The sequence below is a fragment of the Ovis aries genome, chromosome 23, assembly GCF_016772045.2.
Source record: "Ovis aries strain OAR_USU_Benz2616 breed Rambouillet chromosome 23, ARS-UI_Ramb_v3.0, whole genome shotgun sequence".
Lineage (NCBI taxonomy): Eukaryota > Metazoa > Chordata > Mammalia > Artiodactyla > Bovidae > Ovis > Ovis aries.
The window spans coordinates 61,754,035-61,777,565 of record NC_056076.1 but is presented as its reverse complement, the minus strand read 5'-3'; the positions used below and the strand labels follow the sequence as shown (position 1 = coordinate 61,777,565).

At 51.7% G+C, this 23,531-nt stretch overlaps 1 protein-coding gene across 1 annotated transcript in view; it reads left to right on the top strand.

The window, feature by feature from the left end:
- BCL2 (BCL2 apoptosis regulator) overlaps positions 1-23,531 on the top strand; it is a 198,425-nt gene that overhangs the window by 124,478 nt on the left and 50,416 nt on the right. The gene's annotated exons all lie outside the window — the stretch shown is intronic.

The window sequence follows — 23,531 nt, the reverse complement described above, 5'->3', positions numbered from 1 at the left end:
GAATGGCACTGATCACTGAAGTACGCTCTCCTCTCGGAAGAAGCGTCTTCCAGAGGTCCCCTCGCCCAGGACCAGCTGGTGGGTGGCCGCACTGGCGTGTGCTGCTCGGCTAACACATGACATTCTGTTTGGCTCAGAACTTAGTGGTCGGCTCTGCTAAAAATAAGTCTTTAATGGCTGATTAGGACATTCATCACGGGGTGCTAATATTCGGGAGTTTTCTTCGTGTCATGCAACATATTTATGGATGGCTGCAGAGTGGATGAGCCTCGTTTCTTGGATGAAATGTGATAAGGATTTCAGAGGTATTTTTGTCCCCAAAAGTATCAGTTAGCAGAAGTATGGGATCTGCTGGTACTTGGGGGCCCAAATTCTTCCCTGTGTCTAAACACAGAGATGGGCCCGGGGCCACGTTCCTGGGGAGGAGCGAGAAGCTAGAAGCTGGGGCAGGAGCAGGGACGGCGGTCGGCTGGCTTTGCTGTCGTCCGGTTGCTCGCCGTGTCTGACTCTTTTTGCGACCCCAGGCACTGTAGCCCACCAGGCTCCTCAGTCCGGGGAATTTTGCCAGCAAAAATACTGGAGTGAGTTGCCATGTCCTTCTCCAGGGGAATCTTCCCGCCCCAGAGGTCGAGCCCGCATCCCCTGCGCTAGCAGGCGGGTTCTTCACCCCTGAGCCGCTCTTGACTAAACGGGGGCTGGTGTCGTGGCTGTGGGCCTGGGGTCACAGGCTGCTGTCGCCCCAGGAGCCCGTTGCCCTCTGTGCTTCCCACGTGTGCAAGAGGGGCGTCCGGGGATGGGGTGCTTCAGCTGCTCCTGTCCCCGCTGTCTCTGGGGGGCCCTCGAGGTTGGGGTCTTTGCAGAAGAGTTGGGTTTCAGCTCATCTGATCACTCCCATACCTCTTGTCAGGCTTAGGATGACCCCCCGACTCCTCATCCTAATTTACCAAGCGTTTCTCCCCGATCACCTCACGCTCTGAAGCCCACGGCTCACAACTCACAGGGGCTGATTCCTGGCGCTCTGACACGGCGCGCTCACCACTCAGGAGGCGAGCCTTCCGCTGCCTGTGACCTCTGCCTGGTCTGGAGCCCTCCTGGTCGTCCTGGGACTGGTCTCCTGGCCTTTCGAGCCTCTGTTTAGATGGCCCCGCCTCAGAGCAGCTGACTGGCCAGTCCTTCCCCTCCTCTGCCCCTACTTTCATCCTCTGGATCTTTACAGTCAGGGCTTGGCATGCTTACTCTTTCAGCTTCTTGAGAGCAGAGGCCACACCTGTCTTATTCTCTACGAAATCAGAGCAGCGTCAGATGATGGAAGGAGGTGCTCAAACTGTAGCGACTGTATTTTTAGGTTTTTTTTTAAACACGAGCGTGTAGTTAGTTACAGTGTTGTGTTGCTTTCTGCTGTACAGCTCCGTGAATCGGGTCTGTGCAGACATGTGGCCCCTCTCTTCCAGACTTTCTTCCCATAAAGGTCGTTAGAGTCCGGGGTAGTCCGTTCTCTCTAGTGGGCCCTTATCACTCGTCTGCTCAGTGCCTGTATGTCAGTCCCCGTTTCCCGGTTTACCCTCCCCTGCTTTCCCTCTGGTAACCATAGAGTTGTTTTCTATATCTGTAACTCCACTTCTGTTGTGTAAATACGTTCCTCGATACCATTTTTTTTTTAGATTTCACATATAAGCAATACCGTGATATTTGTCCTCCTCGGTCTGACTTGGCTTCACTCAGCCTGGCGGCCTCTAGGTCTGCCCATGTCTCTGCGAGTGGCATTATTTTGCTCTTTTCATGGCTGAGTAATATTCCAGTGTGCGTGTGTGTGTGAGTGTGTGAGAGTGTGTGTGTGTGTGAGTGTGTATGTGTGTGTCTGTGTCTGTGTGTGTGAGTGTGTGTATGTGTGTGTGAGTGTATGAGTGTGTGTGTGTGTCTGTGTGTGAGTGAGTGTGTGAGTCTGTGTGTGTGTGAGTGTGTGTGTGTAAGTCTGTGTGTGAGTGTGTGTGAGTCTGTGTGTGAGTCTGTGTATGTGAGTGTGTGAGTCTGTGTGTGAGAGTCTGTGTGTGTGTGTGTGAGTCTGTGTGAGTCTGTGTATGTGTGTCTGTGTGTGTCTGTATGTGTGTGTGTGCATGTGTGTGTGTGAGTGTGTGTGTGAGTCTGTGTATGTGAGTGTGTGAGTCTGTGTGTGAGAGTCTGTGTGTGTGTGTGAGTCTGTGTGAGTCTGTGTATGTGTGTCTGTGTGTGTCTGTATGTGTGTGTGTGCATGTGTGTGTGTGAGTGTGTGTGTGAGTCTGTGTGTGTGTGTGAGTGTGTGTGTCTCTGTGTGTGAGTCTGTGTATGTGTGTGTGTGTGCGTGTGTGTGTCTGTGTGTGTGTGAGAGTGTGTGTGTGTGTGTGTGTGTGTGTGTGTGAGTGTGTGTGTGAGTCTGTGTGTGTGAGTCTGTGTATGTGTGTGTGTGTCTGTGTGGGAGAGTCTGTGTGTGTGTGTGTGAGTGTGTGTGTGTGAGAGTGTGTGTGTGTGAGTCTGTGTGTGTCTGTGTATGTGTGTGTGTGCGTGTGTGTGTGTGTGTGTGTGTGAGTCTGTGTGTGTGAGAGTGTGTGTGTGTGTGTGTGTGTGTGTGTACCACACCTTCTTAATGCACATTCATCTGTTGATGAACATTTAGGTTGCTACCGTGTCCTGGCTGTTGGAAATAGTGTGAGGAACACTGGGGCGCAGGTATCTACTCAGATTATGGTTTTCTCTAGCTATATGTCCAGGAGTGGGATTGCTATCAAGTGGTAACTCTATTTTTAGCTTTTTAAGGAATTTCCATACTATTCTCCACAGTAGCTGATCTAGGTTATCGTATTAATAATGCAAAAGAAATAAAAGGTCCTTTTTTTAAAAAAAATTCATACTCACTTCGACATTTATTCACTTCCATTTGGTCAGAGATTAATCAGTTACATACAACAGCCTGTCCAAGGGGATCCGAATACATCTCTTAAGCTTTGCAGATAAGCTATCCTAAACCCTAACTCCCTGGCACTGATTTCAGAATCTCCACTTCATGCATCAGGACCCTTCAGGGCTTATCCTGGACCTCAGGCCTGGTTTCACTTCTTCCATAAGCCACTGCTCTGCACGGATACCCGGAGTGACTGATTTCCCTGAAACCCGTCTCAGATGCTTAAACAGAGTTTGATGGATTTCACACACGCAAAAGGCACTTTTTCGTTTGAGTAGGTTAGTGACACTATTGAATACAAATGATCTGTCCCTGAATATCCTGGAACCTCATGAAAAATCTTCTGGCTAGAAAGTGAGATACAGTCAAAGACAGGTCTGTCACAGACCGACCCAGGGGACTGATAGTAACTGAAAGACAGATTCTTCAAGCAGCTTCACTTGCTGGGGCAGCCCCAGGGTTTCTAGAGCTTAGAAAACCATCCCCTGTGGCTAGACTTCAGAAAGGGAGCTGGGAGAAAGCCTTCTTCCCTTGCAGGGGAGGGGGGTGGTGCAGGAGTTGTGGCCCTGCTTTCTGAAAAGTGAGATGTGGGCCCTGGTAGGTAGTCTTCACTCCCGCGGTACGCTGGTGCCTGGCTTCCAATGCTCTGTGGCGCGTGTCCTTGTGCTCGGGGGTGTAACCTCATTAATTGGGGGAGGAAATGTAGACTGAGTCTCGAACACCTGACTTCTGCTGGGACATGGAGGCAGCCTAGATGTCCATCGACGGAAGAGTGGGTGCAGAAATTGTGGTCCACGTATACGGTGGAGTGTTACTCAGCTTCAGAACAGAACGTATTCAAGTCAGTCCTAATGAAGCCTATTGTACAGAGTGAAGTGAGTCAGAAAGAGGAAGAGACACTGCATGTCCGCGCGTGTGTGTGGAGAGGCGGCACTGATGGGCCTGTCTGCAGGGTAACCGTGGACACGCAGGCATGGCGAGCAGGCCTGTGGACGCAGTGTGGGAGGGCGAGCGCGGGGCGGACTGAGAGAAGAGCACGGAAGCCCACGCGTGGCCGTGTGTAAAACACGGCCAGGGGGCTGCTTGTGACTCAAGGGACAACCCAGTGCTCGGTGACGACCTAGGGGGTGGGGCGGGGTGGGAGATGGGAGGCAGGTTCAAGAGCGGGGGGACACGTGTGCACGTATGTATGGGACACGTGTGCACACATGTACGGGACACGTGTGCACACATGTACGGGACACGTGTGCACGTATGTGCGGGACACGCGTGCACCTGTGGCTGGCTCATGTTTGCAGAAACCAGCACAATATTGTAAAGCAAATATCTTGCCAAAAAGAAAATGCGAAGAAAAACCTGACTTCTGAAAAGATTTTAGAAAGTTAAAAAAATAAATACTGGGCTGCATTTATATTAGCAAGTGCCAGAGAGTATATACTATGGCACAGAATCGTTTAGTCAAGCTTTGCATTCAAAACTAGTGAATTAACTGCTCTCATCTCAATGGTGTCCAATTAGCTAGGGGATCTTTATCAAGTGTGGACTTACTTGGGATTTGGACCATGGGAAATGATGGGAAATAGCTCTTTTTCACGTTTTTTATCCTAGGAGGTGGGCATCTATTTTTTTTGCTTAGTTTGACAGTAAGTGTAAAGAAAAGAACGTGAACTTTGATGGTGTGATCGGGGTGAGTAATATGGTAAACCCCAGTTTATCTCAAGTACAGTAAATGGTTCTGTTAGCTAGAAGAGTGAGGTGTTCTGGTTAATTCAACCCCCTTTAAGAAAAAAAAAAACAAACCTAGACCACTTCTCTGACTAATTTTTAGAGTTCAATACACAAAACACACCCGACCACACAGCTACACAGACACACGTATGTATCTTAATGATTCAGACGATAGTTGAGGGTTTCCCCAAGCCCAGGGGTCATCGAGAAACTCATCAGTCGTGTTGGAAATGGCCATTGGTGGGGACTTGGGGCCGATAGAAGGCTGGCCTGCAACTGCTGGTTGGAAATAGCACCTGCTTTTGCTTGGAGGAGAGACGGGGGAGGGGAAGCCAAGAGCAGGCTTTGGTATCGTCTCTGCTGTTTGGCCAGAGGTGAAGGCCGCTTCTCATTTTCCCAGGGCTCATCAGGCAATATGTGAGGCTTTTATTGGGCTTATAAACACTCGCAAATACACAGGCCCTAAAGTGAGATAATGTATGGAAAGGATTTAGTGCTGAGTCAAACACACAGAAACCCTCAGTCAACGTGAGGTACCTTGAACGCGTTTGTCTGTGATTCATTTGGTGTCTTTGGAGAGCTCTTCTCACACCTCCTTCCTGGCTGGAGGAGCTTGATTTGCCTGAGCTAGGACCTCCCGTGTTGTTTACATCTTTGAGAACTGCAGGGAACTATCATTAATTTAATGGTGAATAGTGAAATCAGTTAATATTATGGCTTCAGACTGTACCTTCATCTCTGGGACAAGAGAGAATTGGGCAAGTGTGAAGAAATCTAGTGTGTTTTTTCTTCCATGTTGTTAAGAGTCTTGTGAGTTTGGGGAGGGCAATTTGACCTTGATTTTGAAAATACTAACTTTACGTACCCTTTGACTCATTTTCATTTCTAGGAGACTTTCCTACATATATGTAAGGACGTCCATTGTGGCTTTATTTTGTTTTTGCAGAAAAAGCCAAAAAACAAAGTGGGGGAAAAAAAGAAATATCCATGTAGAAGACTGGCTAAATGAATGTAAATTGTTTTGAACTGAAATGTAACTGTTTTAAAAAACATGATAGACATAAAGTCAGACAGGAAGGTGCCCAATTGTTGCAGAGTGGAGAAGCTGAGGCCTGTATGGAGCATATGATTTCATAGTTGAGAAAAAATTAGAAGCATGCATATATGCGTGTATGCACAGAACATTTTCTGGAAGGATATACAATGAACCGTTCTGTTACTATAATTTAATAATTGTGAGCATTGTGAATTAAAATGATTAGTTATGACAAAATACACATTAAGATTAGTTGAGAAACATATTGTTTATAGTAAAATGGGTATTACGTTGCTTAAAGATTTGCTCTCATGTTTAAGCATTTTCTAGTTTGCGTTCTAATTTACTTATTCAGACTTCTACACATATCACATACACAGTTAAACCTCAGTTCACCTCTGTGCGTGTGTGCTGTGTTGCTCAGTCGTGTCCGACTCTTCGAGACCCCATGGACTGCAGCCCCCCAGGCTCCTCTGTCCATGGGATTCTCCAGGCAAGAGCACTGGAGTGGCTGCCATGCCCTCCCCCAGGGGCTCTTCCCGACCCAGGGATCGAACCTGAATCTCCTGTGTCTCCTGCACTGGTGGGCAGGTTCTTCCCCACTGGTGCCACCTGGAAAGTTCAGCTTACGGGTGTTCATAATTTCTAAACCGATATTTTAATTGTAATTCTGACAGTGTAGGAGGTGGTGGTGATCATATTACTTGTTAAACCCCCACCTCTGTATTAAACACTTGTACTTATGTTTTCTCTTGGCTGCACACAATTCTGAAAGATGCTGAGGAAGCAGAGGCCCTACCCACTGGAGGAACTCTCCGGGAAGTCTGGGAACCAGGCTCAAACTGGCTCCAGAGAGCCTGCTGTCCCATGTGTCCTCCCGCCTGAGATGCGCGGCGCTGGCGGACTGACTTCTCAGAGAGTCTGTTTTGCTTTTGAAATAGATAATTTTGAAAAAAAAAAAAAGAAAGAAAGATATAACAGAAAACACGTTTTCATTGTTTGCTCTTGTGGATCTCTAGCACATTCCACCCATCATCAGTATTAGCTCTTCTGTGCGGCACGTGTCTGATCTTTGAACACAGGCTGAGGAGGCTGATGGAAACCTCCCAAGCCCGTTCGATTCTGCTGTTTCCATAGTGTGAACCAACCCAGTGGGCGTGGGGCCCAGTGCAGCCAGCCGTCTAGAGCCACTGCGGCCTTCGGGGCTGGACCCGACTTGGAGGAGAACACCACACCACCATGCCGCTGTTTATTTTCTTGAGATAAAGAACAAAGGAGAACACAGGAGTGAAATCTGCTTTTGAAAGCGTTCAAGCAGTGTCATTTTTATTAGTTGGACTCACTCTAGGTGTGGCCTGGTTTTGCTCCCAGAGGTTTCCGCCGCCTTAGAGCGGGCGCGCAGGGCGGCCCCAGGGCGCTAAGAGCAGCGCCCAGACGGCCCTTCCCAGTCCCCGCGCCGCCGGCTTCTCTGTGTCCTTCCCGCCCTCCTTTCCCGCACCTCTTTCCTGAGATCTCGTCTTTGTCTGAAGGTGATCCTGGCACTTCCAACCCAGTAAAATGGGATTGGCACCGGGGCTGTGTTCACGGAACGGCCATCTGACCCAGTTTGTCTGGTTGATTGATTGATTTGGCTGTGCTGGGTCTTTGTTGCTGCGAGGGCTCTCCCTGGTTGCAGAGATGGGGGCTGCTCTCGAGTTGGGCTGCGCCGGCTCCTCCTGGTTCGGAGCGCGGGCGGTCAGGCGCGCGGACTTCAGCAGCTGCAGCGCATGCGCTCAGTGGTTGCGGTGCTTGGGCTTAGTCCTGAGGCTCTCGTAATCCGGCGCCGGATCAGGGATCGCACCAGGGTCCCCTGCGTTGCAGAGCGGGTTCTTAACCCCTGGACTGGAGAAGCCCTGACCCAGTTTTATGAAAGACTTTCTAGAGGAAATGATAATGATTCTGAGACCTGAAAGAGAAATAGCAGAGGCACCCAGTTATCCGGGAAGAGAGGTCGGAATGTATGGAAGCCCAGAGGTTCTTAGGAGAACTCTGCGCATCGATCCAGCTGTGTCTCCAAGCGTCTTTGAATGAGGATATTGGCTACAGACTAGGCCCTTGACCTTGTTAACGGCTCACCATATCAGTATAACTAGGATGCAAAAACTTTCCTGGAATCGATGACTTTTTTCCTAAAAATCCCTCCAACATCGTTGTTGATACTGTGGGAATTTATGACTCATATCTCCTGCATCTGTCTTCTCTCCCTAAAGTCACATTGGCAGACGGTATGCCTGGTCAAGGTGAAAACTTCAGGAACTTGTGTAGAGTGAAGTGATAACTGCCAGTTCTTGAAAAGGGACTGTTGGTATAATATCCTTTTTGCAAAAATCAGGAAACGTTTAAGGCTGGAGTTTCTGTTTTCAATAATGAAGATGGATATTCACAGAAGAGGAGGACAAAGGAAAACAGAATGCTCCAGCCTCAGGCGGTGCATTTGGGCTTGTTTTATTTGTCACTGATGGAAACACCAAAGGACAATTCTCCTTTTATTTCTTTTCCTGTGTCCAGCACTAAGGCATGCCTCTGAACCTTGAGCTGTATTATCTTCAGACAATACACAAACCTAGTTTTTCCCAATTTATACATGCCAGAGTTTGGGGTCTCATCTGCCCTCTGGCTAGTCGAGGAAATCTTTTTTTGGAGTTCTTTTCCTTATTCTGTTTCAACACCTAAATTTATTTATTTCTTTGTTTTTGCCCATGGGTACTAAAACTGAAAGGGTGCAGGTCAAATTTGAAAATACCTCTGTGCCAATGGGCTAATCAACCTGAGAAGTCCTAGTTGTGGCACATGGGATCTTTTTCTCTTTTTTTCAGTCATGGCTCTAGCTCCTTGCTGCTAAGTCGCTTCAGTCGTGTCCAAATCTGTGCGATCCCATACACGGCAGCCCACCAGGCTCCACCTTCCCTGGGATTCTCCAGGCAAGAACACTGGAGTGAGCTGCCATTTCCTTCTCCAGTGCATGAAAGTGAAAAGTGAAAGTGAAGTCGCTCAGTCATGTCCGGCTCTTCGTGACCCCATGGACTGCAGCCATGGACGAGTTCCTTGACCAGGGACCAAACAAACCTGGACTCCCTGCATTGGGAGCCCGGAGGCTCAGCCGATGGACTACTAGGGAGATCCCTGTATTATGATTTTAAACTGACAAATGTGTTCTGGTTCAAGGTCAGCCATAAGTTGAACTGTAAAGAAAAGAAAAAAATACAATTTATAATTAACACAATTTGCAGTTAATGTTAAGGGGCAAGTACAGTCAAATCATGGGCTTCCCTGGCGGCTCAGAGGGTGAAGAGTCCACCCCCAATGCAGGAGGCCTGGGTTCGATCCCAGGGTCGGGAAGATGCCCTGGAGGAGGGCATGGCACCCCACTCCAGTATTCTTGCCTGGAGAATTCCTGCGGACAGGGGAGCCCGGCGGGCTGCAGTCCACGGGGCTGCAAAGAGTCGGACGCGACTGAGCAACTAAGCACAACACAGCACACGCGGCCAGATCGCATGCGAGACGGATTCAGTGAAAGAGGAACAACGAAGCGCTGCTCTTTTCATTGGCAGCAAATGTCCGCTAACTACAAGTGAAAGACAGTCCGTAATTCTTTCAGTGGAAACCCTAGTTGGAAACTGAGACTCCTGTAGTGAATATTAAGCATCGCAGGGTCGGGTACATCCGTCACATGTGTGTATAAAGGCAGTAAATCGACATAACTATGGCTCTGATGAAATCTGGATAAAGCACTTTGAACCGCCACAGAAATAAGCAGAGTATAAATAGATAGCATGCTCAGGCAGAGACAAAATCAAGTGCTATTTTAGCACTTGGGCTAGTGATAATTTATTGTTCAGGCTCTTTGGTTGAGTCAGTGTTTATATGGTACTGTATATTAACAGACAAAAATAGTCTGTACACATCACTGTCTTGGACAGATTCCTGAGTGATCAGCAGAAACTGTTCCAACAGACCACTCCCCTACAAGGAAGGGATTTATAATATTTTAAATATTCATCCTAAAAATCCAAGCTGTTTTGACGATTTGTTTGGTAATATATCTGGTTCAAAGAGAAGCAATGTGGCATGCACAATGGAAAAAGGCGAAGTGGCTCGCACTCCGAGCTCTGGGGCCCAGGTCGCCTGGCTTCAGCGCCCAGGTCGCCTGGCTTCAGGGCCCAGGTCGCCTGGCTTCAGGGCCCAGGTCGCCTGGCTTCAGCGCCCAGCGCTGCGCATCCTGGCTGTCGACCTTGGGCACGTCACGTGGCTTCTCTGTGCCGGGTCTTGCTCCTCAGTCAGTGGGGTCACTGACAGTCCCGGCCTCACTGTTGTTGAGAAGGTGACGTGGCTTGATGCAGTAAAGCGCTCGGCCCAGCGCCTGGCGCAGGGCGAATGTGAGCCGCCCGCGTGTCGTCTCTCAACCTTTCCCTTCCTTGTGATATTTTTCTCCTTTTAGTATTTAGAAAAAGGTGTTTATTTGGCTGTGGCAGGTCTCAGCTGAGGCATGCAGGGTCTCTGGTTGTGGTGGGAGGGCTCGGCGGTTGCGGTGAGGGCTTCGTTGCCCCACAGTGTAAGGGGTCTTCATTCCCTGAGCAGGGGTCCCGCCGTGTCCCTGCATTGCAGAGTCTTAACCACCAGGCCACCAGGGAGGTCCCCATGGTGGGTGTTTTTCAACAACCTTTCCTTGATCACATCCCGTGTGTCAAGCACTCTGTCCCATACTGCTCAATCTTACCTGTTCGTTATGAAGTCACAGTCAAGTGTCTGAAGCCAAGTCTGTTTGGTCCGAGACCCATCCTTTTCATCATGACACTTAACTGCTCTTTCTTAAAAATAAACCCTTTGAGTTCAGCTCCAGCCAGTTCTGGCTCACTGCTCTATCCGTTTGAGCTCTATTTTTATTGGCAACTCTGAGTATGTTTCATCACTTTAGTTTATATCTCCCTGACGAAATTCTGTGTTCTTTTTTTATTAATTAACTTATTTTAATTGGAGGATAATTAGTTCACAGTATTGTGGTGGTTTTCCCATACATTGGCATGGATTGCACACAGGTGCCCGTGTCCCCATCCTGACCCCCCTCCCCGGCCCACTTGGATCCCGGTTGTCCCAGAGCACTGGCTTCGGGTGCTCTGCTTCATGCATGGAACTCAGTCAGCTGTTTCGCATATGGTGATATACATGTTTCAGCGCTGTTCTCTCAAATCATCCCACCCTCGCCTTCTCCCTCATAGTCCAAAAGTCTGTTCTTTACATCTGCGTCTCTTTTGCTGCCTTGCATATAGGGTCGTTGATACTGTCCTTCTGAATTCCTCATATATGCGTTAGTATACTGCATTGATGTTTAAATCCTGTGTTCTTCAAGAGGAAGCATCTCTCATAACTCCTTCTGGCAACCTTTTTGACTGCCTTTCAGTCTGATTATACCAGAATCAGGCATGGCTGAGGGATTAAACAGATTGGAATTTCTACCAGCCATGAAGTTTTCCATATACCTAAGGAACAGAGCAGATGCTCACGGCTTCCACAGAAGCTGTGCACAGCACCCAAGCCTGTAAAACGCAGGTCATTTCTGAGTCTACATACAGTCTTCATGCAAGAAAAAGTACAGTAATTCGAGAAGTAGCTGCGGAAGCCTTTCCACTGTGTGTTGGGCCATTACTACAGGAGGGTTAAGAATATGACCTCCAGGAGACCCCCGAGGGGCAGTACTTGTTGAGTCCAGCATCGTCCAAGGTCTGAACTTCATCCTGGCAGCCTGGGGATCTGATTTGTTGATTCCTCAAGGACAGACCTGACTCTTAGGGACTGACTCCCGTTAACAGCCCACTGGACAGGTGCTCAACCAAAAGGCCAGTATATTCATTTGTAACCGAGACAGCTGGTGCTCTGCTGTCCCAGCCCGTACTCTCTCTCCAGGCAGGTTTTCTTCAGAAACCAGACCGGCTTCAGAAGTAGCTTGGCGAGCGCAAGGTCTGAATAAAGAAAGGGAGGAGACCGGGTTGGTTTGAAAACAATAACAGCAAGATGGCATCACATGCTTCTTCCCAAGATTGCCTCAGTTACGTAGCCAAGGTTGGCGTGGAGGCGGCCGAGGCTGGCCTCCCGTCCACTGGCCTGCAGCTGACTGGTCTGCTTCCGCCTGGCACAGTCATCTGCGACGCACATCCATCGGGTTGGAGTCAGAGCTTTCAGGAGCAGATCTGTCTGATGTCTTCAGAATGCCTTTCTTCCTCTGAGCTGGCCACCTGTGTGGCCCTAGAGATGGGGCATGTCTGAGGGGCAGGGTCCGGCAGGCTCTCACCCCCTGGAACGGAGTGTCGGTGCACTTTGGCGAGCTTCCATCCAAGGCAGCTCAAAGTCAGGCAAGAAAAGAGGCATATTCTGTTATTCTTGGTAAAATAAATCACACCGCTTAAAGTGCACAGGAGACAGGAAGGAGAAGAGAGCAGAGGGCTTCTCTCTGGGCAAGTGTTTACTCTTCCAGCTGTGTGATCACAGGCGTCCACACTGAGTCCTCAGACAGGTTGCTTTTCAAGCCCCCCGGCTCCCCGCCGCATTCAAAGGGCAGCGTCCCTGGTTCCCCTTCCTCTGAGCCCCTGCCGCACTTGTCTCCACTCAGAGACCAGCCTGCGTTTTCAGCTCCTTTCTCAGGGCTGCGTTAGTTCCCAGTGTCTTTGAAATTCCTCTCTTGTAGAGGCAGCTTCAGATCTCCGAGGTCGCCGTGGGCACAGCTGAGCTGGGGGCCGCGTGGGCCCCTTTTGTGGGGAACAGCATCCTGAGCCCAGGGTCCCCCTGTGGCGGTGCTCAGCTGACTTGGAGCCTGGTGAGGCGGGCAGGTCGCTCATCAGCCTCTCCTGCGGGGGCCCAGCTTCCTCACTGGGGGGCCTGGAGGAGCAGACACCCCACCTCTGCTTGGTCTTGGCCTTCAGCCAAGAGAGAGGTGGACGAAATGGTCTGCCCCTTTGCTCTCTGAGCTGCTGACTGGTCTGACTCCGTGTGGAAAGCCTCACAGTTGTTATCCTTCCCTAGCACGTCCTGGTCCATGGCAAATAGTGGGTTTGAGCCACACCCTCAACATGACATGGATTTGCCCATTCATTGATGACCTGCACGCACTGAGCTGTGTGTCACTTATAACACATGCTTTCCGCAGCAGTACCATGGCCTCCGAGGTCTCAGAAGACCCCCAGAGCTTTACTGCTGCTCCCTTCCCAGCACGTTCACCCCTGGTGGGCTGCATCCGTATTACACCGGGAATTCTTTAAACGAGCTGTCCTCATCCTTGGCTTTCCTGGAGGCTCAGACCATAAAGAATCTGCCTGCAGTGACGAAGACCCGGGTTTGATCCCTGGGTTGGGAAGATCCCCTGGAGAAGGGAAAGGCTACCAGCTCCAGTATTCATGCCCAGAGGATTCCATGGACAGAGGAGCCTGGTGGGCTGCAGTCCATGGGGTCCCAAAGAGACGACTTAGACAGATGCCCTAAGTGGGAACATGAGGTTGTGTTGGTCCAAAAGGCGTCCTTGAGGAGACCAACACGGAGCAGAGCCGCACGGAAGGTTTCCTGTCCTCCTCGGGTGTGTGTGTAATGCAGCTGGGAGGGGGTTGCAGGATGGGCCATGACGCCAGCTGTGTAGGCATCTTTACGGTGGCGGTCTTGCAGGAGAGTCTGCACAGCCGCTCCCGGTCCAGCTCTTTAATCAGCAGGGAGGCCGAGGTGGCTGCCCTTCCATCACCACCTCCCCCCGGCCGCCCGGGCCCCAGGGGAGCCATGCAGGCTCTCCCCAGGTCCCTCCGTGGAGACGGGATGAGGCAGCCTGTCCAGGGACGGGATCCTTGCCCATGTGGTCAGCCGGTGTAGTTGGGCGTTTTCTCAGCAGGTGTGGCTGAAGGTCACCCGAGGTCACCTTCTGCGTTTTCATGGTGCTTTGTGGAGGACAGTGGCCAGAGGACCTCCACGAGCGTGTTCAGGAGGGTTTCTGGGTTCTGCCGGTTGTATGTGGCAGCCTTGAGTAAGGCCACCCGCCTCCATCCCAGCTGCACCCTAAAATCACCCAGGAGTGTGTTGTAGGCTGATGCCCAGACTGAATTCCACCAGACTCTATGGGTGGGAGCCAGAATCCCTGAGTGATTGTGTGAGTGATTATGTGAGTGATTGTGCCAGCAAGGCAGAGGACTTGCTCTGTGGTGACCTAAATGGGAAGGAAATCCAAAAAAAGGGAATAAATAGGGCTTCCTTTGTGGTCCAGTGGTTAAGAATCCGCCTTGGAATACCGAGGTCATGGGTTCGTCCTCTGCTCTGGGAAGATCCCATGTGCCTTGGGACAGCCGGGCTTTGGGCCAAACTACCGAACCTGCGAGCTTCAAGCATGGAGCCTGTGCTCTGCAGAGAGAAGCCGCGCAGCACGACTAGAGAGCCCTCGGATGGCAGCAAAGACCCAGAGCCGCCAAAAGCAGAGAAATATGTCATGGATACGTATAGCTGATTCATCTTGCTGTGCGGCAGAAACTGACACCCCATCGTTAGGCAACCTTACTCCAATAAAAAGTAATTTAAAAGAAGACTGAGGACTAACTGCTATAAGGAAGGGAGAGAGGATGAAAGCAAAGCACGGTAAAGGGGGAGAAGGGAGTTGAGAAACACAGAAGCAATGGAGGGCTGCCCTGGGATGGTGGAGACCAGCAAGTGCCCGGGGCTCCCCGCAAGAGGGAGGTGTGCCAGCCCAGTCCCCCCAGGATGAATATGGGGATCGAGGCCGCGCCCCCCAGGATGAATATGGGGATCAAGGCGCGCCCCCCAGGATGAAAGGATGAGTATGGGAATCGAGGCCGTGCCCGGGTCTAGGTGTGGTCGGATGCGCCTGGTCTCGCCAACGGGTGAACCGTGTACCAGCTGTGTGTCTCAGGGCACAGAGCTCCCCTGAGCTTCCCTGAGCTTCCGGGTTCTCTGATGGTCCCTGCAGGGCTGTGTGATGGATGGGATGGGATGACGGTGAAGGTGACTTGCGACGGGTGTTCTGCACGTGGTTGCTCCTTAGTAAGAAGCTTTAGAAGAAATGCCTACTTCTATTCCAATAAAAAGTTACCAGCTCTTCGCATCAGTTATTTCTTTCTGCTCTCCTGAAAGACAGTGGTTCTGAAATACTGGCTCAGGAGAGTTAATACAGAGCTCAGAGGCCCGGCTCACAGAAGGACTCATATTTACATCAGCCCCCTGGGTGACTGACACAGGAAAGCCCGGGACCCTTTCTGTAAGGAAAGCTGGGGCATCCCGCTCTGTCGTGAGGACCAGAAGGATCAGCTGCTGCGGATGCCGAGGAGGCTCTGTTAGGGAGCCTCACCGCCTTCTACTTGTTTGCTTCACCTCCTTGTTTCCTGAACTTTCTAATGATTTTGGTGAACTTCTGCCCCACCCCAACATAGACAAGGGCCAGCAGGCACCCGGCGGGGTAATTTTGGCAAGGTTCCACCTTTCATTTACAAGTCAAACTGAGACAGGCTCTAAAACTGGCATCCTCCGAATTAGCAACCCCTCGCCAAGCAAGGCGAGAGCCTTCCCTCTCTGCCTGCAGAGGCGAGATGAGTCGAACTCTTTGTGCTCAACACCCCTGAAAGCGTCTCGTTTGGAGCCTTCGATCATCAGCTGTAAGAGTGCAAACTGAAGCAGCACCCTCTCAGCGTTTAGCATTTATTTTCAAAGGCATGCGGAGCCCCTTGGACCACAGAGAATCAAAGCGTCTGTGCACAGACAAGTTTCCACGGGTGCTGCGAGAGTGTCGGCCTGTGGGAGCCCACAGGGGCGCCCGGTGGGTTTAGTGCTTATAGTTTCTGTTGTAACTGTAATGGGAAGGAGGGTGTGCCTGTCCCGTGGAGCAGCTGCTGTAGGGGGCCTGAGGCCTGGGGGCAGGAGGGGCTTTGGTGATGGAGGCCCGTGGCCAGTCGGGGTCTGCGGGGGTCTCCTTCCTCTGCAGTGTGGTCCCCACTGCTTCTTGGAGGCAGAGTTCCCACTCCGAGCAGCCTGGCCACTTGCTGGCTGGTGGCAAATCACTCACGTTGCCCTGGTAGGCCTGGGAAAGTGGAAACGCCATGGAGACCAAGCCTGGCGGTGGGGGCGGGCAGCTCGCCTCCGCCCCCGCTCCAGGGGGGTAAATACTTGTCCCCGGAGCCACTGTCTCAGGAGCAGCCCACGGTTCATTTTGTTTCATGAGGGGGAGGGATTCCTGCTGCAGGTTTTGCTAAAGGACAGGAATTCCTAGCAACACCAAGGGCTTCTGCTTTATGGGCAGGACTTGAATTTCTCTCTTTTCTGTCCTTTATGATTTGGTGAGGGTGCTGGAGTTTGAACCTTTTAAGTGGCCTTTATCTTCCTAAAATTAAAACTTATTTTCCGTAACCTGTCAGGGGTTAATAAAATATCTGCTAGGGATCTCTGGAGTCTTTGGAAGGGAAAAGAAGGGAAAAGAAAGAAGTGTTGCAGAAATGTAGGGTTTTAAAATTCACATCCAAAAGTGTGCTTAAATGACAGATACCATAGGTTGCCATATACTGAGTTAATGTTTGCCGGGGTGGGGGGCACAGGAATATCCTGGAGTTCTTTCGTGAGTGAAGGGAGTGTGAAATATTCATCAAAATATCTTTTTGATATGTATCAGTATACAGACATGGCTAAATGAAGGGATAGTCAGAAAAACGGTGCCATGCCAGTGATGAGATTTAATATCTGTCGAGCGCCCCACATGCCGGGTGCCATTCAAAGCGCAGCACGCCTCCACAGGCACTCGCTCCATCTTCTAGCCTGTAGGTCAGACACTGCTGTCACCCTCCTCTTAGGAAGGAGGAGGGGCCTATCTGATAGAAATCTCTTGACTTGAGCTATCAGTGTCAATGTCCGTGCAAGTATCAACAGTAACACTGAGACCTGGGAGCAGTCAGGCCCCTGGCTGAGAGGTGCCTCCGTCCTAAGCTGGAGTTGGGATCTCTCCTCCCACACCCAGCACGCGGCCCCCTGGAAACCAGAGCTACGGGACCCTAACTTCTCTGGCTTCACCCTTCTTGCCTCATTTTGCAAATGGCACCAGGAGGGAGCGTGCGGAGGGGGTCCTCTTCAGAGCCGGGTGTGAGGTGAGATGAGACTCGGGCTCTGGAGGCATCCAGGGCTGCCTCCTGGAAAGCCGCAGTGTCCGGTGTGTGTCTGAGAATCTGGTGAGGCTGCCAAACCAGGCCGCTTTCTTATCATCTATTTGACGCTCTCTAGACTCTTCTGCCTTGAAAACTGGAAGCTTTTTCTTTCCCAACTACATAACTTGGCTGAGCACCTCCCTGGCTCTCAGGAGACGTTCTTTGGTGGGTGGACCATTCCTTCTCGCTCTCCGTTGTGAAATCTGTGCGTATCAAGTGCGGGAAAGTAGGTGAAAACCGTTGCTTGGCGCCCACGCTGTGCTTCAGGAAACCTGTTCAGAGGTTCCCAAGTAGGTTCCCAAGCGGAGGTTCTGGAAGCAGAGAACCAGCCAGAATATTCTTGCTGCTTTGCTCTTGTTTTTAAATGACAGACTTGTGCTTTTCCATCCGTTTTAATTGAGTCAAGTCCCATGACTTCTGTCATCCCCAAATCCTCCATAAATTCACATACAACTGGCTTCCCCCAACCCCGCCCTACTCCCTTGAAACCCTCTCCCTTCCCAGCCTGGGAACCTGCCCTTTAAATTGGACATGGCTCGGATTTTAATCTCTCCTCAAAGGCACAGTGACAATTTCACACAAAGCAGGCCGTTGGGTGGGGGGGAGAGAGTTTTGTTTTCTGCTCCCATTAAGAGAGCAACTGCTCTTCCTTTGTCCCATGGGCTGAGTCTTGGCAGCAGGCGGGCAGACCTTGAATTTGGTGTTGCAACATCCATCAGACCCAAGTGAGTCTGGGCTCCTCGAAGGTGAACTGCAGCTGTTTGGATAAAGTTCTAAAATCTTGTTTGTGTGATTCTCAGCCCTTGTTTTACAATCGCTCTTCCTGGCAGAGAAACCAGGAAGCTTTCCTTTCCCAGGATCCCGGGCAGGTAATTGTTTTCCCAAACTGCACTTTAATCACTAATGGAAGTGGGCATTCTTCACCCTGAGCACCTCCTCCCGCCTATAAAGCCGATAAACCATCCGCATTCTCCCTGGGCCTTGGATCCAACCCTGAGACTGGATTACAGACCGTCCCTCCCTCCCCGAGATGCATTTCCATCTCTGGTTGTAATTTAGGGCCATTTACATTTCTCAACAGTGGTCTCTTGGAATCTTGGCGCGCTTTCCTCTCAGCGGCTGGCCGTGGCCAGGTGGCCTGTGATCTCCAGAGAGGAGGGATTGGTGAAGTCTGTTTCTCGGAGTCATTAAGGAGCGCAACCTGCCACGAGCCAGTAGTTTTTACCACCGCCGGGTGTTTTCAAGGCCCCTGGTCTCCTGTTGACATATCAGGAGGCCCCTGGCTCAGGAGACACAACCCAAGAGGCCCCCAGGGGCCCCGATTCTGTTCCCACCCCTTCAGCCCCGGGACTCTGAGCGTCAGGAAGCGGCTGATGACCTGACGCTGTTTAGACAGTGTACTTCCTACGCCCCATGCCAGGGACTGGGTGGGGCTGTTCTTCTGAGCAGGAGTGGGTTCATTTTCCACCCTTGTCCCCTTCTGGCTTGCTCCTTGGAAGGAAAGCAGTGCCAAACCTAGACAGCATATTAAAAAGCCGAGACATCACTTTGCCAACAAAGATCCGTCTAGTCAAAGCTATGGTTTCTCCCGTAGTCATGCACGGATGTGAGAGCTGGACCATAAAGAAGGTTGAGTGCTGAAGAATTGATGCTTTGAACTATGGTGTTGGAGAAGAAACTCTTGAGAGTCCCTCCGACTGCAAGGAGATCCAACGAGTCCATCCTAAAGGAAATCAACCCTGAATATTCACTGAAGGACTGGTGCTGAAGCTGAAGCTCCAATACTTTGGCCACCTGATGCGAAGAGCCAACACATTAGAAAAGACCTTGTTGTTGGGAAAGATTGAGGGCAGGAGGAGAAGGGGGCAGCAGAGGATGAGATGGTTGGATGGCATCATTGACTCAATGGACATGAGCTTGAGCAAACTCTGGCAGATGGTGAGGGACAGGGAGGCCTGGCCTGCTGCAGTCCGTGGAGTTGCAAAGAGTCGGGTATGACTGAGGGACTGAACAACAACTCCTCTGGGTGGGGAGAGTGTTCCCCTCCCTGGCAGTTGGCCAACCTGCAGACAGGGAGGCTCGGAAACTCAGACACATCCCGGAGCCCTGCTCCTCCAGCCCCTCTGAGAGTCCACCGCCTCTGCTCGCTCCTGGGCCGGGCCATGTCCTGAGGGTCACTAGAAGCATAAAAGCCAAGGTTCTTGAAGGGCAAAGTCTAACTTACCAGAAAGTCTTACTGTTCATCAGCAAACATCCATCCATCAAGCCTGGCGCTAGGTTCTCTGATACCAACAAACTCGCCACCCAGAGATTCCAGTCCAAGGTCAACACTGAGGTGGGCAGGCGGTGAGCGCTGCGGCCAGGCCAGCCTCTCGGGCGCCGGGGAGCGGCTGTTAGGGGGGCGGTGAGGGGAAGACAGGGCATCCCGGGCTGGCAGGCAGCCGACAGCGGGGTGGGGGTCAGGATAGGTATTTGGAGAGACTGCAGGGCCCCCTGGCGTGTCGTCCCGGAGGGGACCTGTGCCTGGAGGAGGCCCCGGGTGAGGTTCCAGCCTTTTCAGTGTTCACGCGCCGTTCTTCATGTCGCACGGTAGAGACGCGTGAGCTGAGAAATGCAAAGGCTGGCTGAGCAGTTAAGCCTTCACCTTCCTTCCCCAGCGGCTCATCGGTAAAAACCCGCCTGCCAATGCAGAGACGTGCGACACGGCTTCAGTCCCTGGGTCGGGAGGACCCCCTGGAGGAGGGCGTGGCAGCCCACTCCGGTATTCTCGCCTGGAGAACCCCTGGTCAGGGGACCCTGGCGGCTACGGTGCACGAGCTCACAGACTCAGACGCGACTGAGCGACTCAGCAGGCCCGCCGTCACGAAAAGCGTTTGGTCCGCTCTGCCTGCGGCGGGGCGGGGAGTGTCCCAGGAGCTGCCGGGAGGCAGGCTGCTGCCCTCGCCACCCGCCACACGCGCCGCACGCTCCCCCCTTCAGTGACTCGCTCCCTCATTAGTGCATCTGCTCACCTCTAACTCGCTCAGCAAACATCTCCTGAGCAAGCGTCTCCTACACGCCAGACACTGCGAGGCAGACGAGCTTCCTGTCAGGAGCCGCCAGCAGGAAGCTTGTAAAATCCTGGCCCCCAGAGGCCCGGCCACCCACGTGGCCTCCCAGGCCTCCGTCGGCACACCCGCGGCTCCCGCGGGTCAGAAGGGGGTGCAGAGAGGACCGGAGGCAGGCCCGTCTCTCCGGCCATCATTATGGAAAATACTGATTAGCCTGCAAGTGATGTTATCACCAGGTTCTCAGAGCACCGCTTTCCACCGCCGCCGCCGCGCTCTGCTCTGATACAGCGATGTCCCGTCAGTGGACCGTGCACAACGCTGACGGGCACAGCCCGCGTGGCTTGCCCGGGAACGCACACAGCCAGATGACAGAGGTCGTAGTGGGAGCTGAGATGGTTGTTTAGAGTTCCCTTTGCTTGAAAATGCCACCCACAGCTTTCACCCTCCTTCCCGTCACCGAGTCAGCTGGACTCCCTTTATCCCAAGTTAGAGCTCTGGTGTGAGAACTTCCCCTCTGAGGCTTCGAGATTCCGGTGAAGCGGGTGCTACTGAGCGGCCCCTGGCAGTCTGTTCTGAGAGGAGCAGGCCGCACAGAAACCTCAAGAGCGGAGATCCCCTGTTGCCAGGTTCTGAGAGCGTGTCTGAATAGATCATCTGAGTGGTCCGGGTAGCTCACCATCCCACGGGGCATGGGCGCAGGCCCCCGAGCCTCCCGGGAGCATTCCTGGTCACCTGTACCCTGGGAGGTGGGAAGAGCAAGGGTCAGAAAAATCTGAATTTGAATCTCGTCTCTGCCATCACCCGGTGGATTGCTCCAGGCCATCTCTCTCTCTCTCTCTCTCTCTCTCTCTCTCTCTCTCTCTCTCTCTCTCAATGGAAGTGCAGTTGCCTTAGGGCTTCCCCAGTGCCCAGCAGTAAAGAACCCGCCTGTGATGCAGGAGAACGGGAGAGACGGGTTCGATCCCTAGGTGGGGAGATCCCCTGAAGGAGGAAATGGCAACCCACTCCAGTGTGCTTGCCTGGAGACTCCCACGGACAGAGGAGCCTGGTGGGATACAGACCATGGGTTTGAGAGAGTCAGACACGACTCAGCAAACAAACCAAAACCAGCCCTACAGAGTCGCTTTCAGTGTTGGGTTTCTACTGTGCTGCAAAGGGAGTTGGCTACGTATACGTGTATCCCCTCTTGTTTTTGGGATTTTCTTCCCATTTAGGTCACCACGGAGCACTGAGTCCAGCTCCCTGTTTGCTACGTGGTGACTTCTCACTAGGCTTCGGGCTTACACTTCAGTTCAGTTCAGTTCAGTCGCTCAGTCGTGTCCGCCTCTTTGCAACCCCATGAATGGCAGCACGCCAGGCCTCCCTGTCCATCACCAACTCCTGGAGTTCACTCAGACTCGCGTCCATCGAGTCAGTGATGCCATCCAGCCATCTCATCCTCTGTCGACCCCTTCTCCTCCTGCCCCCAATCCCTCCCAGCATCAGAGTCTTTTCCAATGAGTCAACTCTTTGCATGAGGCGGCCAAAGTACTGGAGCTTCAGCTTTAGCATCATTCCTTCCAAAGAACACCCAGGGCTGATCTCCTTCAGAATGGACTGGTTGGATCTCCTTGCAGTCCAAGGGACTCTCAAGAGTCTTCTCCAACACCACAGTTCAAAAGCATCAATTCTTCAGCGCTCAGCCTTCTTCACAGTCCAACTCTCATATCAATACATGACCACTGGAGAAACCATAACCTTGACTAGGTGGACCTTAGTCGGCAAAGTAATGTCTCTGCTTTTGAATGTGCTGTCTAGGTTGGTCATAACTTTTCTTCCAAGGAGTAAGCGTCTTTTAATTTCATGGCTGCAGTCACCATCTGCAGTGATTTTGGAGCCCAAAAAAATAAAGTCTGACACTGTTTCCACTGTTTCCCCATCTATTTCCCATGAAGTGATGGGCCCGGATGCCATGATCGTCGTTTTCTGACTCTTGAGCTTTAGGCCCACGTTTTCTCCCTGCTCGCCCACTCTCATCAGGAGGCGCGTGTGTGATCGCTGTCTGTGTGGTGACTTCTCACTAGGCTTCCGGTTCACGCTTAGTGGTGTACGTATGTCAGTCCCAACCTCCCAGTTCGCCCCACACCGCCCTCCTCGCCCCCCCGGTCTGCCTGTGTTCCGCCTCTGCGTCTGTGTCTCCAGTTCTGCTTAACAAATAGGTTCATCTGTACCTCGGCTGCCTCCGAACACCTCTGAGCTCAAGTTTGCTCACCGCTGAGTTTCTTGTTAATCCCATGGGGGAAACAGGTTTAGCGCCAGCAGAAGGATCCCAGATGAACTAACCAGGACTGGAATTCGTCTGGGGCGCCCAGCACAGCTGTGCCAGCTGTTTACAGCCGGCTGAAATCTGTTCCAGTTGGCTTTGGGTCCACACCATGCTGGTTGTTCAATATTTTGACGATGACTCCCGGAAATAATTTATGTGGAGGAATTTGCGGACAGCGCTGCGCGCGGCTAGCTCGTTTGATGATGGTGTTTGGATAGTCACCACTGCCAAGGCTAATGTTAAATATATATTTTCTTTACATATGTATTTTTCATCATCCGACAAATAAGTAGCCTTCAAATTAGCTGTAGCTTTTGAGTCTTAACAAAGGAGAAGAAACACAACACTTAGGCTCAAACGTTCTTATCTAATGTTTTTTCATGAGTCATCCTGATTTTCCAGGAATCATTTCTGAGCCTCAGAGAGTGACTGAAGGACCACTCGTGTTGGCCTTTAGAATGAAGACTGTATTCAGTAAAGGTGGCTTTTGACAAGATACGGTTCATTCTAGACTCCTCTAGAATGGCCCGGCACCCCTACACTTCAGCTGGTGATCCAGTATGACGTCTTAGGTGAACTGGCAGACAGTAGACGCTTTTAGAGGGGCTTCCCCAGCGGCTCCGTGCTCAACATTGTACTTTCACGGCAGGGGCCAGAGGGCGAGGGTTTGATCCTCAGTGGGGGAACTAAGATTTCGAGGGCCACGCCGTCCCCCAAAGGGGGTGTGTTCTGTGGTTCTTAGTGGAATGCCACAAAGTTCAGTGTTTTGCTGGAGATGTTAAGAGATGCGATTACATTTGAGGCGGGCCACAGAACCCCTCTTTAGGCTACTTATAAAGGACAGTGATGTTCCATTCTTCAGCTGGGTCTCAGAAAAGAACAGTACGATTTGGTGCTTAATTTTAGACTTGAGGCTAATCGGCAGGAGACACACCCACAAGCACCAGGGAAAGAAGAGTAGGGAGACAAAAGTAAAAAGTGAATGTGGCCGTCCCCTCACCTACCCGCTGTGCCGGAGCTCCTGCTGGAAACGTTGAGTCCCAGCCTTGCTTCTCAGTGAGTAATGTCTAGGCTTCATAGCCTTGTCTGGGGCCCTTATCTTTTTGTGAAATGAGTGCTGCCTTAGAAAATATGTAGCCTGGGCTCATGGATGACACGTGACGGGTCGTTTACCTCTGCCAGGCTTCAGCTTGGGCTTCCCTCGTGGCTCGGATTGTAAAGAAGCTGCCTGCAATGCAGGAGACCCAGGTTGGATCCTTGGGTCAGGATGAGCCTG